Raw genomic sequence first — 13,160 nt, 5'->3', positions numbered from 1 at the left:
TTCAAGAAAAACAGTGTATGGACTCATGCAAAAGTAATCCCTCTCAATCATCATTTATGACCCACAAGAAATGTGTGGCGTTGTCTGTATCTGCAGAGACTCTGCCCTTCGCCTGTATTTTGTTATTTTCTTCTTATTTTGCTGTGTTCAGGACGTTTCTGGGCGTCAGCCTTTGGGCACTGTGTATATAGCCCCCACGCATGAGCAAGCACACAGGAAGCTACAAAAATGGCAGAAACAGTGGTGAAAAAAACGTGAATATAGCGAGACAAAACGCCAAGCGGACAAAGCTCGTTCAAAAAATGAGAGTTAGTCTGCCGCATGTTATGCTGCACGTTGTACACTGGGCTGTGTTCTGACCATAGAGTGTATATAAGAAGTGGACGTAGTCACCCTGACGTCACATTGGTTGGTGGGCTGCTGTTTTGAAGCCTCGAGTTTGGCATTTTGGCCATTGCCATCTTGGTTATTTGCAACCAGAAGTGACACGAAAGGGTGGAGCTAAGTACAACCGAATGCTGAATAAGACATTTTTAGGCGACCAAAAAGGATAACACACTGTGAAAGGGTTAAAGTTGTAAGACGAAAACACGGACAACTCCCAGACCGGACAACGCCGTGGTAGCGACCGGACAATCACAAGGTAGCCATGCCCTAAAGCATACCCTGCTTTATGGTCTATTTGACTCTAAATGGGACCATAATCTACTAAATGAACATCATGCTGTTTTGAAGAAGACTTGAAACTAGCGATTGAGACCATAAACTCATGTTTACAATGTTTACTGAGGTAATAAATCAAGTGAGAAGTAGGCTCATTTTCTCATAGACTTCTATACAATCAGACTTCTTTTGCAACCAAAATGTATTTTAAAAGGGAAATAAGCCAGTGGTTTAGTCAACGTTTGATAGCTCTGCAGCTCAAACCAGTAAATTGGTCTTTGCACGATTGTGACAAGAGGTGGTCTGAGCAGGTGGAAATTGTATCTTAATTTGATGCAAAAGTAACTGCCTAAAACTTAAACCCAATCTCAGCAACAAACGCTATTGAGAACACTGCCATCTTTGTGCCAGCACAAACTTAAGAGGCCGTTGGTCTGGCTTGATTGCTCATGGACATTTCTTATAATTTGGGGTATTAGCCTTTTGATCTTGAGGTTTGATCTATGGCATAAGTGCACAAAAAATTACAGCTTGCGAGTAATAATCATTAATCTCTTAGTGGACAAGAAGATGTAGTCGAAGCAGAAATTGAAGGGAAACAGAACTGTACAAATCAGAGATGAGATCTAACTGATCTCCAGGGAGAAAACAGTAAACAGCTGATTACTTTCTAATGCATGTTTGCACTGGGTGACTTTGTTGTCAGTTTGCTGAAAGAAGCCTTTTCAAGCCTGCATGTAAACAGTCCGTGACTCAAGTCTGCATTTCTGTGTTGAACTGTACAGCATCAGTTGGTCTAAAGTCAGTTGTATTTGTTTTTGGTTTGATGCTAAGCTTTAATCTCTTTGTCCAGATGGACACATAGACAGATAGATAGATAGAGGTGTGTGATTGAGTGTGTGTGTGCAACCGTGTGATAGAGAAGTGACAATCCATTTGTGTTCCTATTAGACCAGCGGTAGTGGTGATGAATACATACATGGAAATTAGCCCAAGATGAGGGCTAATTGTCTGATTAGATGTGCTTCAGGTTGATAGATGCACAATAAGCCCGTGCACATAAAGCAGTCATTAAGGGACATTAGACCATTAAATTGAACATTACACTATAGCTAGAGGGAAAAATATGGATGTTCATTAATGCGTCTCTACACGTAGGAGTGTGTCTTTGTGTCGTGTGTTTGTGTGCGGTACCTTTTCTCTCTTGTTGTCAGTCTCTCTCTGACTCTGCACCTGTCCTGGAGAGGGGAGAGATTAAATTAGTATTACACCAATTACACATTTGAACTGCTTTCTCACTGACTCAAAAATACAGCGTTCCCTGGAAAGAATTAGGAATGCAAATTACTCTGTGGTGAAGATGCACATTTGTAGAGCGTCTATGGCAGAAGTGTTCATTACACCCACACACGAGGCTACATAAGATGTCTACAAACCGCCGGTGGAAACATACATATAAGCCTTTTTAAGTCTTCTATATCTATTACAGCTTGGCGGTGTGTATATAGGCTAAAGCAGCAAAATGTTTTTGATAATTAGCTATGTAAGTCAGCATTTATATTCAAAGAGCAAACCACCATAGAGGAACAATGAGGCACTGCAGGAAACTGACAGCACACACACACACACACACACAGTTATATACACACAAACAAAAGCTCAGAGAGGTATAAGTACGTAAACTTTCTCCTGCTGAGAAAGAACAAGAACATATCGAGGCTTTTTTATCAACATCGAAAGAAGAAAAAGTACTCATTTGCTTTCCCCGTCTGGTGTGCTGCTGAGGTTTTTTTTTTTGTTGCAGCACACCTCCTGAGGCACGCTCACTAAAACACACACACGCACGCACGCCAACGCAAACACAAACCCAAGCCCTGTTTGCTCTAGAGGGTGTCTCGCTCACCCCCCCGAGACTTAAAATGACATGCTTTGCTGGCCAGGGTTGTTTTTTCAGCTCAGAGGAATTGCAAATTCTCTGAAAATGGTGTCAATTTCACTTGAGTTTCCTCCAGCGAAGAAGGTTGATTAAATAAACAGAAGGAACGAGGCTCCACTGTTAGTTCTTCAAACATAGTAAGAGGGAAAGATGTTCATCACTGTGTGTCCTCTTCATAAGGGAAATCAACATGCAAATTCAGAGGGTTTACACATTTGAGTGTCATTTTATGATATGAACAGAATAGTTTGCTCTGCCTCAAAAAATCATCAGCTGCAAACTCAGCCCCATCTCTGACATCTATGAGACCCGCATCCAGCGCAAAGGTCTAAAAATACTACAGGACTCCACACATGCTGCCAACCCCCGTCTTAATAACTCTCCCCTCTGGAAGAAGACTCAGGGCCATCAAAACTAAGACATCCCCGTTTCCTCAGCAGCATTTACTGCAGAACCATCCAATTACTAAATGGATCCCCAATTCTGCACCAGCACTTTACGAAAGTAAAGCACTAATACTTTATTTTAAAGCACCTGACACTTTAGTTTTTACTTTACACTAGTCTTTCCTCTTGGATCTTACACCCACGGATGTATGCAATGTTTTATGGAGAGGAAGTTATGTATTGTTAAGGCCTTTACACACTAGGGGTGTGACAAATAAACAACACGAAAATGCAAAATACTCGCCTGCAAATACTATATATCTAGGGCTTTTATTGTGAAAGGTAAGGACTGAAGGAGTGGATCTGGTCTGTGCTGCCTTTGTCAAGGTTGAAAGAAGTAATAAAGTTTGCCATCCTGGTTTGGACTATGGAGCCTCTGTGTTGTTCTTTTATAAATATAAGCGCAACTCAACCCGTTCTGTACAACGTGATTGGTTGATGCCTTTATTTGTCGTGCGAAACTCCCCCAAAAAAACAGTTTGAAAAAATATATTGACTTACAAATTAATCTCGTGAAAAAAAAGCGCCCCGATATGTAAAGGCCTTTATGCCTTAGTGCTCTTTTACATATATTTATATAATATTTATATATACATCTATTTTATCACCACTTGTGTACTACTCCTTGCCTTTATTTGTCCAGCTTCGTTGTCCTTGTCCCTAGCTGTTATTGTTTCTATTTCTGTATACGTACGCTTAGACAGATGCAAATGATTCTGTTTGTTGTTCTGTCATGGGCACACTGAGGAATATTCCTAAAAACTAAGTTGTATGGCAATAAAGTATTGGATCTTGACACTTAGGATACATACTGTACGAATGTTTCCTGATCTGCCACCACAACAATTATAGATTGGTTAGGTTTAGGCATAAAAAAAAGACTCTGCTAAGGTATGAAAAATATAATGGATTTGGTTAAACAGAACTTCTCGGTTAAACCTGTGGTAACTGATTTTTTTGGCTACATGGGGGCAGCAAAACGAGGAAATTAACATCAGCCTCCAAGTCCCAGTCACAGGCTGTGTTGACCCAATCGTTGAACCGACCTCAGCGCTAATAACGTTGACATTTGTCCGTGACAAACAACACTCATAATTCACTCATAATATTAAGCATTTAAACAAGTAACAAATGCAAACAATGATTTTTCTTTGTGAGGACGGTCTTGTATTAGACCATGTTGCAGTCAATTTTTGACCATGATATGTGCTTCAACATGAAATATTCAACAATAAATAAAAGATTGTTTTAAGCCTTAAATCAATAACATCAACTTTCAGTATTTTAGAGGTTTCAAGAAATCTTCACCTGTAGTGTTTCCTCTGCAAACAAAAACTTTTGCGAGCCTTACGGGTACAAGCATTCAAAAATACTTAGACACCCCAATATGGAGATGCAGAGACCCTTATTCTAAAATAATTCACTCACAAACATCACAACAGACATCTCAGAATAGTTTGCATTACCACGCACGCACACAAATATACACAGGTTTTTATCTGTTGCTTCTGAATGCTGTCCCACTGAGAGAGGAAAAAAGTTACAGACGATCCTGTTTCCTTCCTCAGACGGCTTTGTAGTTGTGAGAGCAACACAGATATTTTGCTCCCGCAGTTTATACGCCAGCCCAGCAGCAACTGAAAAATGCTGCTATCGTAAAAAGAAAAACTGAGCATACATAAAAAAGACAACAGAAATGAATGCGTAAAATAAATAATTTGCATTCCTCCATGTTGGTTTGAGCCTAACCGAACAATAGCAGTAAGTTTTATAAAGAAAGTTGGGGAGAATAAATTACTGGTGGAATGTATTGTTCTTATAAAACAGAATGGGAATCATATTTTTGGCTTATGGATCTCGTGAAGTCTTTGAATTCTTACGATCCACACAGTATGGTGTGAAGGAGGAGGAGGCGAGAGGGATTTAGTGTCCTCAGCTCGCTGACTTGTTTCACAGCTCTCATATGCCGTTGTTTTTTGTCCATTCTGGTATGCAACGGTTTTAATACAATTACATATTTAAAAAAAAGTTGACAATCAAAGCACTAAGTAGAGAGTAACTTATTTTAATACAGTGTGGCAAGACAGTATTGTAATTAATTTGAATAGCAGTAGCATGGAACTGAATGTGATCATTATGGACTTTAACCTAATCATTATAAAAAAAATTGTGTAAATGTGTATATGACTTCTGTTATTTAGTTTAGATCTTTATTTGTGCATATAATAAAAAAAACAAAAAAACAGAGAAGAGATATTACATGGGGTTTTATTTTCCCTGAGTGTAGGCTAGAATGCAGCAGCATCCTCCAAAGATGTCAACAGTAATCTCGCACAAACAATGTGGTACAGGAAAGGGCCACAAATTCCAGGTTCCCCAGACACATTTTATGGCATAGAAATATACTAAATGTTAAACTATAAATATAATTAGCAGATATATTTTGAAGGAAACGTAATGCAGACTGGATTATGTTTTCTTGGAACATGAAATTGTTGTTAATAACTGTATCTGGCAAATTACAAAAATGTTCTAATATATCAAATCTTATGAAACAACATCCTGTTGTAGTGACTACAGCCGCGTTAAACTATTGTGTTTAGGCACTGGCAGCACTTGGTTAAGGTCAAGGGAAGATCATGCTCTGGTTTGACACAGAAAAGGTCAGCAGTGACTAAAGATACAACGTGTTTAAGACATAGGTTAATGATCCCAGAGGGGAGATTACATTTTTTCACTGTTATTTTCACACATTACACACACAGAGGCCCAAAATACACACACATGCACAAACAGAGCCTATACACATGGACTAATAGAGAGATGTCAGCGCAATGGGGCACCCAGAGCAGTTGGGGGTCCGGTGCATTGCTCAAGGGCACCTCAGCAGTGCCCAGGAGGCGAACGAGCAGCTCTCCAGCTACAGTACATCCACACTCCGTACTTGGTCCACACAGGGACTTGAACCGTGACTCTCCGGTTCCCAAGCCAAGTCCCCATCGACTGAGTTACTGCCACCCCTAAACATTAACATTTAACCGAAAACACGATCATTGTACGCTTTTGACCACCTCCCTGCGACTCTGATGCAGTTCATAAATGTAGCGCTACATTCACTCAAAAACACTTTGCCTCTGAACTTGCCTTGCTTCCTCATTGAGGAAGGACACAGAGGCACATGATTTCTTTCAGATTACCTGTCTCGTGCACTACTGTCAAGATATAGTGACCGTTTTACAAAAATAACTTTTTTTTAAATCATATTTGCTGCATTTCCACCCACTGCTGCTTTCATATTCACATCACACTTGTATGAGTTGCAAACTGGACCACGACTGGCTTCCGAAGTAGTTGTGATGTTGTGAAAATCAAGCTTGTACGTCATCGTACTCAGAAACTCAGATTTAGGGTGAGCGCAGAGAAACGGCCTTCTAGTGTCAAAACTCTGCACATTCATCATTCCGCACAGTGGAGCTCAAACACCCAAAGTAACAATAAGCAGGTAACTTAAATAATGTGATTGAATCTCCAAAACTTCAAGCAGATTCAGTGAAAACATTGAGTGGTGTCAAACTGTCTGGAGAATAGTATTTTTTTTTCGTATTTTCTAGTGCACTTAAATCTAAAAACACAAAGACCTTAATGTATATTATTGTCTATATCCCTTAACCTCAACATTATTCTATACCAAGGCTGCCCGAGCCACTACATAAATCATACTGGCTTATTGAATTGAGAAAGTATGAAATATATCAGATGATAGATAGTTGGTATTTAGTCCAGATGGCCCACAGCCACGAGTGAATTTTAGTGTGTGAGAGAGAGAGAGAGAGAGAGAGAGAGAGAGAAAGAAAGAGAGGAAAAAACAAATTGAGAGACAGAGACACAGATTGAAAGACATCCTCTCTTTCTCTCTCTCTCTTTCTCACACACACATACTCTATTGTACTCCACAGTGAGTTTGGGTCTTGTGTGTGAATTAGGCTGGTCCCTAAGTGTGCAATTTTTTATCAGTGGACCATCCCATTTCCGTTGTGTTGATGCAGCAGATGGATTCCCTCCCACTAACCATTCATCACCTGCCACACCAAGACCTGCCTTTGCCCCCTTTACACCAGTGAAAAATGGGTTTTGGACCATCTTTTTCCTCAAGAAAAATAAAAGTCGTTTACTGTGTCATCAAACAGGGCTTGTCCCATGGCGGCTGCTGGAGCTTTTGAGAGGAAAATGTTTTTTATATTATTTTGCGTTTCACAGCACAGGATGCTAAAGGGCAACGGGGAAACTTGAAAAAAAAGAGAGTGGAGACAAAACTTCTTCAATCCATTTTGATCCAGATTACCGTTATAAGGAATATTTGCAAAAAAAATTATAACCTTGAAGAAAGATTATCCATGATCAAGTAGTTATCTTAAATGTAAATATTCATTTATCCGCATTTACAATAGCAGTCTTAAAAAAAGACATATTTGGTTTAATATTAAATATTTTGCTCAATAAAAGCATTATTTTTCCTTAAAGAATCATTAAAAAAAAAAAAAAATCCATAAGATTTTTTTACATACAATGACCCAAAATAACCTGAAACCTACTTATGGACATTAAAGGTGAAGAAGCTCTAAGAAGTTTTTTTTAATCATCATGCACTAATTAAAAACTTTCGCTGACCTTTTCATTTTGATGACAACAGAAACCGACGTGATAAAAGCAAAGTCATTTGTTGATTTGTGTACAAATGTGATGTCCTTTCACTGAACTAACTTCACTACTGAGAATGTGTCACGCTTTAAATTATTCCATGCATAATTATTTGCAAGATTAAGACGGGTTCAATTTAGGAAAACAATACTCATAACTCGTGCCAACACTGACGAGGGCAAAGGGACAAACAAATTATTATTATTTTTCTTTGTCTTTCGAGGTAATTAGTCAATAGTTGAATTTACGTAGATGTGTTTCAAATGCCGGGGTTAATTTAGAAATCGCTCCAGTGTGTCAGTAAAAATAATGAAGACGACGCTGTTAGTGACACTGTTAGTGCAATGAGCTCATTTATGGGAACGAGGACGGCCGAAAATGAGACATCTGTTATCTTTGCAGAGCAGGAAATGGAATTCGGAGTTAACTAAACTTACAAAAGGGTTACTGCTGTAGCTTAACGTGTGAATTAAAACTTTTGGGGTCTAAGGAAAAACTTGTAGTTTTAAGTTGACCATGTTGAGTAAAAAGGAGTGGCAGGACTATTTAAACTACAGTATGACTCATTCGTTTTCTGTTTTGTGCAGGTTCAAGGTTTCCTGCAATCTTTAACAGACATCTCGTTTGAAACATGTTAATCAAATATTTACATTAAGCTTCAGGGACAGGGAGCAGAGGTGCTACATCACACAGCGAGGGCCCCATATTTAATGAGTGAGGTGAGTGTTTACACCGTCATCTAATGATTAAATTGATCAAGATCTATGTGATTCAGCTCAGGAGGTGACAGTGATTGATAGTTTCTTAATTAACAGAGTAAGTTATATAATTAAATAGTAATATTCTGTATTTCTAAAATCTTCAAAATGACAATTATGTCTGCAATAATTGTAATACAATAACTGGCTGTTAAATAATAAATATAAACTATGAGGTTGTGCAGGTTTGGGCTCTTAGGATTTGAATGGGAGAATAAGTGAATACGTTAATGTTGTGCAATCAACATGATTACATGAAATTGTTTGATGCTCTGTGTCTAATTTATTCTCACACAAATCGTACTTGAATGTGATCCAATCAAATGTGTGTGTGTGTGTGTGTGTGTGTGTGCAAATCTGTGTATGCAAATGCTTTCTAGAGTTTACCTTATATATGTTCCTGAAGTTTGATTAGGTCAGTATGCTAAATGTTGCTGTAGGAATGTTTACGTATTAGGGCTGTGTATTTGCAAGAATCTGGCGATACGATACGTATCATGATACAGGGGTAACGATTCAATATATTGTGATATAGTATATTGCAATATTGTAAGCTAAGCAAAATATTGCTCTTTTTAAATTTAATTTCAGGAAAACAGTCATTGTATAAAGAACACTTCAAAAACACACTTTAAAAAGTAATTTTTTTTAAATTTTTTTTTATTGGTGCCCTTTGTGTTCAGTTCAATGTTCAATTTGTTCAATAAATGAATGTCTGAAATAATTTCCTTCCACTTTTTTTATTCAACAAGCAAGTTGTTGTTTCTTAGCAGTACACTGAAAAAGGCAGAACTGAGTACACTTTAATATCTGTTTATTTATCGCAAGTAATATTGTTATCGTGATTTTGAACATTGTTATCGCATATCACATATTTTCCTTATATCGTGCAGCCCTAGTTTTTGCCCAATACCGCATGTGATTATCATAAAGTATTAAAGTAGTAGCATGTCTGTAAAGGGGAGACTCGAGGATACCCATAGAACCCATTTGCATTCACTTCTCTTGAGGTCAGAGGTCAAGGGACCCCTTTGAAAATGGCCATGCAAGTTTTTCCTTGCCAAATTTGAGCCCAAGTTTGGAGCGTTACTTAGCCTCCTTCCCGACGAGCTGGCATGACGTGGTGGGTACCAATGGATTCCTTACATTTTTTAGTTTCATATGATGCCAGTATCTTCACTAACTTTAAAACTGAGCCCACTCCATCCTCCGAAAGATCGAATAGCGGCCAGACCCGACTTTGGGCCGTCGGATTTTTAAGAGGTTAATTAAAAGTCGATACAGTGTTTTGGAGAATCGATACAGTATCACAATACATAATATTGCGATACTCATGTGTATAGATATTTTCTTACTCCCCTTTTACATATTGGGTATTGTTTAACTAAATTTATATAATAAGGATGCTACTGTACATTTGCACACACACAGTAGACACAGAAAAGCACATAAAACCACAGGCGGACACACGGCAGACCGCAGGTCTCCTGAATCACTTGGCCTTCATGTCCGACTGGTAATTATGACAGTCATCGATCCCACAGAGACAGACAGGAGGAGAGACAGGCAGAGAGACAGAGACAAGGTGGCAGGCAGCCTGATAGGAAGTCAACTAGAGAATAGAACAAGTAAATGAGTGGTTGATAGTGGATCCATAGGCTATGTGATGAATCAGCATGTCAAATAAAAGAACAACTTAAAAGCCCATATATCACTCTTTTAGCATCGCAGGTTACTAAGTAAAAGCCTTGGATCGGAGATCAATAAAATAAAGCAGGCAGGCACTGAGGTAATGACATATCCATATTAATCCAACTTCCATAATTTAAATGGAATAGTTTAACAATAAACAAATTGAGATTTCATTTAATTAGTGTATCATATTAAATAAGTCATTACACAAGGTAATAAATTAATGTCACTCTTCCTAAATTATGTAATACATTCTTCATATGAATCCCTCAGTGTGAGTTGTGTTTAAAATGTCAATACTGCAACAATACTCAAGCCAACATACGTCATGCTTACGGGTATGCGGATACATTATAGGAACCATTAGTTACTCGTACTGAGGCTCGTCAGCACTGTAGGAAAAATATCTTTGACCAATCAGACTGTTGGAGAGTGCCAGCAAAATAAAAATCCAAAGTCTGTGCAGTAGTGATCAGGGGGGTCCGGAGCCGCAGTATAAAGGTCCCGCCCACACCGCGCCAATCACGAGCCGAGCATGGCCTCAGCGAGAGAGACTCACAGCTGCCAATCATGACGTCTCAACCCCTTTCTATTGCATCAAATAACTAATTAAAACCAATCTTATCAGAAAAATAAACACTTGAACTTACATCAGCGTGACGAGAACTACCTAAAATGACAGAAACCATCTTTGGGAAAAATGTATTTGACGTGTACTTTGACTTTTTAGTTCGGCCCATTTCCATCCGTTAACATGGAGGAGGCGGGACTTTATGACCTATACTGCAGCCAGCCACCAGGGGGACATCAAGATGTTTTGGCTTCACTCTTGGGGAGCTGTCATACAATCCATCTATATATAGAGTCTATGGTTGCAAGCAGGTTGTGAGGTGTGTTCAACTCTCAGTACTTTTGTAGCTTCTAACTGAATCTCTGTGGTTTGAAGTTTAGATTCTCTCCTGCATCCTTTTTTGTACTTTCAGATATCTGCTTTATTTTACTGTTTTGATTTCACTTATAAAGGAGTTGTGTTAAATTTCTGCTGATGAAAACCCAACATTTCCTGATTTTGTTGCTTCATAATAAAAAAAATTAAATAACAAAACAAACGGCGGGACATTTATCTTGAAGAATTTATAGGACATGAAATGTTTATTTCTGAATTAGTGATGCTTTGTTAACGGCTATTCTTAATAAAAACAAGTCTTCTAATACTGCAGAGAGGAAGAGAACAAGCAGCACAAATAACAGGGGACTTTTAATGTGAAGTTTATAGGAAATTAAATGTGTTTATCCACCGTTTTACAGCCGCTCCTTTGACCATTACACACACACACCGTCAAGCGGGTAGCCCTGTTGGTTTGGGAGATGCAAATCCCTGCCGTGCTGGGCTGACGTGCCGAGTCAAACCAAGTCAAGCCAAGCCAAGCCAGCATGTGTATGGAAAAACCCTTGTACACGTATAGTCACTTAATGCTGAATATTCACACTGACCTCCACCACAAATAGGAACAAAACCTTCCATTAAAGATGAAGATTATCTCAGTGTCCTGTTCAAGAGACCAAGACATTTAGCAGCAGGGAAAAGACTGACCACAGTGAGAACACTGACTTTTCTTTTTTGTCTCTCTTTTCGTTTCTTCCCAGGCTCGTAAGTCCCTGCTGCTCTTTAAAGTGCTTTTATATCACTGAGAGACAGACAGAGGTCAATACACCAGTTATTTAAACTGCCACACCAACTCGGGTACCTTTTGTGCAGGTATATACTTTGGATGAAAAGCCACATTTACCATTTCACTGCCACAACGTCAAAAAAAATGTAGGACTTGACATGAAGTATGTGACATTTAATAGTTCTTGAATTCTCAGCCCTAATAGGTTTAGAAAGAAAACTCTAAATTAAAGCTGCTTGCTGTGTTTCTCCTGCTGCTTTGAATGATCAATCAATCAACGGGGTGTACAGAAGAATTAACAGATGAAATAATGTGCTACATATCAAAGCTTCACCCCTCGCCGAAGTAAAAGAGGTTGTAAAAAATACATTGTTATAATCTCCCTTTAATTAATCAACAATGTTGTTTTCTTGTTGGTATGACCATCAGCAAACTATTGAGTGTTGCATGTTGGGTAATGGTTACCCTGTGAAATGTGATAACTTACATGTGACGATGCCTTTCATTGAGAAGAGTTCTTCTTCTCACTTGACATTTCCTGCATCTAATAAATATGCTTTGTCATTTTGATTATCAGTGGAACACATTAACGTAATAAAATGTTAAAATCAAAATTTGTGTTGAATAGAATATCTCATTATTAACAGCGCCAATCAAATTTAGAACAAATGCTCTAGATGAGCTCCACAGGAGCACTTTCGAAAGCTTGATCACTTCTGTCAACCAAATAAATGACTGTGGTTGCCGAGGATACAGAAATATCATCATGACTACATGTAGACTGTAGCCTGACAGTGTTACATTGTGTCAATCAATCACTTTCTCCCCAATTGTCGCAACATACAGTGAGTGGTTAAGTAGTAATGAAACATTACTTGTGTGATTACACTGTGGTGACATGATGTTGTCAAAAAAAGCTCATTATAATAGGCTAGTGTAAGTGTGTTTCCATTAGGAACTGCAGCAGCTACAACCCATACAGCCAGAATTGCCTGCCTGCAAACAGAGATGTCTGAGCCGGCAGCTAGCAGCTAACGGTACGAACAGTGGGAATTGTGCCAACACCGACAAAAGTGCTGACGGAGCTAACGGTTTTAACCTGGGGGGGAACCAGAGGGTGGGTATTACGCTTCCGCGACAACGTGGTCCCACCACCGTGGGTCGGCGTTATCAGCGGTAACCGTTGTATGAGCGCTGTATGAGCGCTATATGAGTGCTGTACGAGCGCTGTACGAGCGCGGCAGCAATTAGCTAGCCAGTGGGACACACACAGTTTCCATTCACATGCAGCATC

The 13,160-nt window shown here is 38.9% G+C and overlaps 1 protein-coding gene across 2 annotated transcripts in view; it reads right to left on the bottom strand.

Annotated features, from left to right (window-relative positions):
* The window catches only part of tnr (tenascin R (restrictin, janusin)), a 200,185-nt gene that overhangs the window by 101,450 nt on the left and 85,575 nt on the right, over positions 1-13,160 (bottom strand). For both annotated transcript variants that reach the window (XM_037788155.1, XM_037788154.1), the window contains one exon: positions 1,858-1,901. The gene's annotated coding sequence lies outside the window, so the exon portion shown is untranslated. The remainder of the gene's footprint in view (positions 1-1,857; positions 1,902-13,160) is intronic.

Source organism: Sebastes umbrosus, chromosome 12 (genome assembly GCF_015220745.1).
Source record: "Sebastes umbrosus isolate fSebUmb1 chromosome 12, fSebUmb1.pri, whole genome shotgun sequence".
Lineage (NCBI taxonomy): Eukaryota > Metazoa > Chordata > Actinopteri > Perciformes > Sebastidae > Sebastes > Sebastes umbrosus.
Note: the sequence above shows the minus strand (reverse complement) of the source record. Positions and strands in the feature narration are given on the sequence as shown.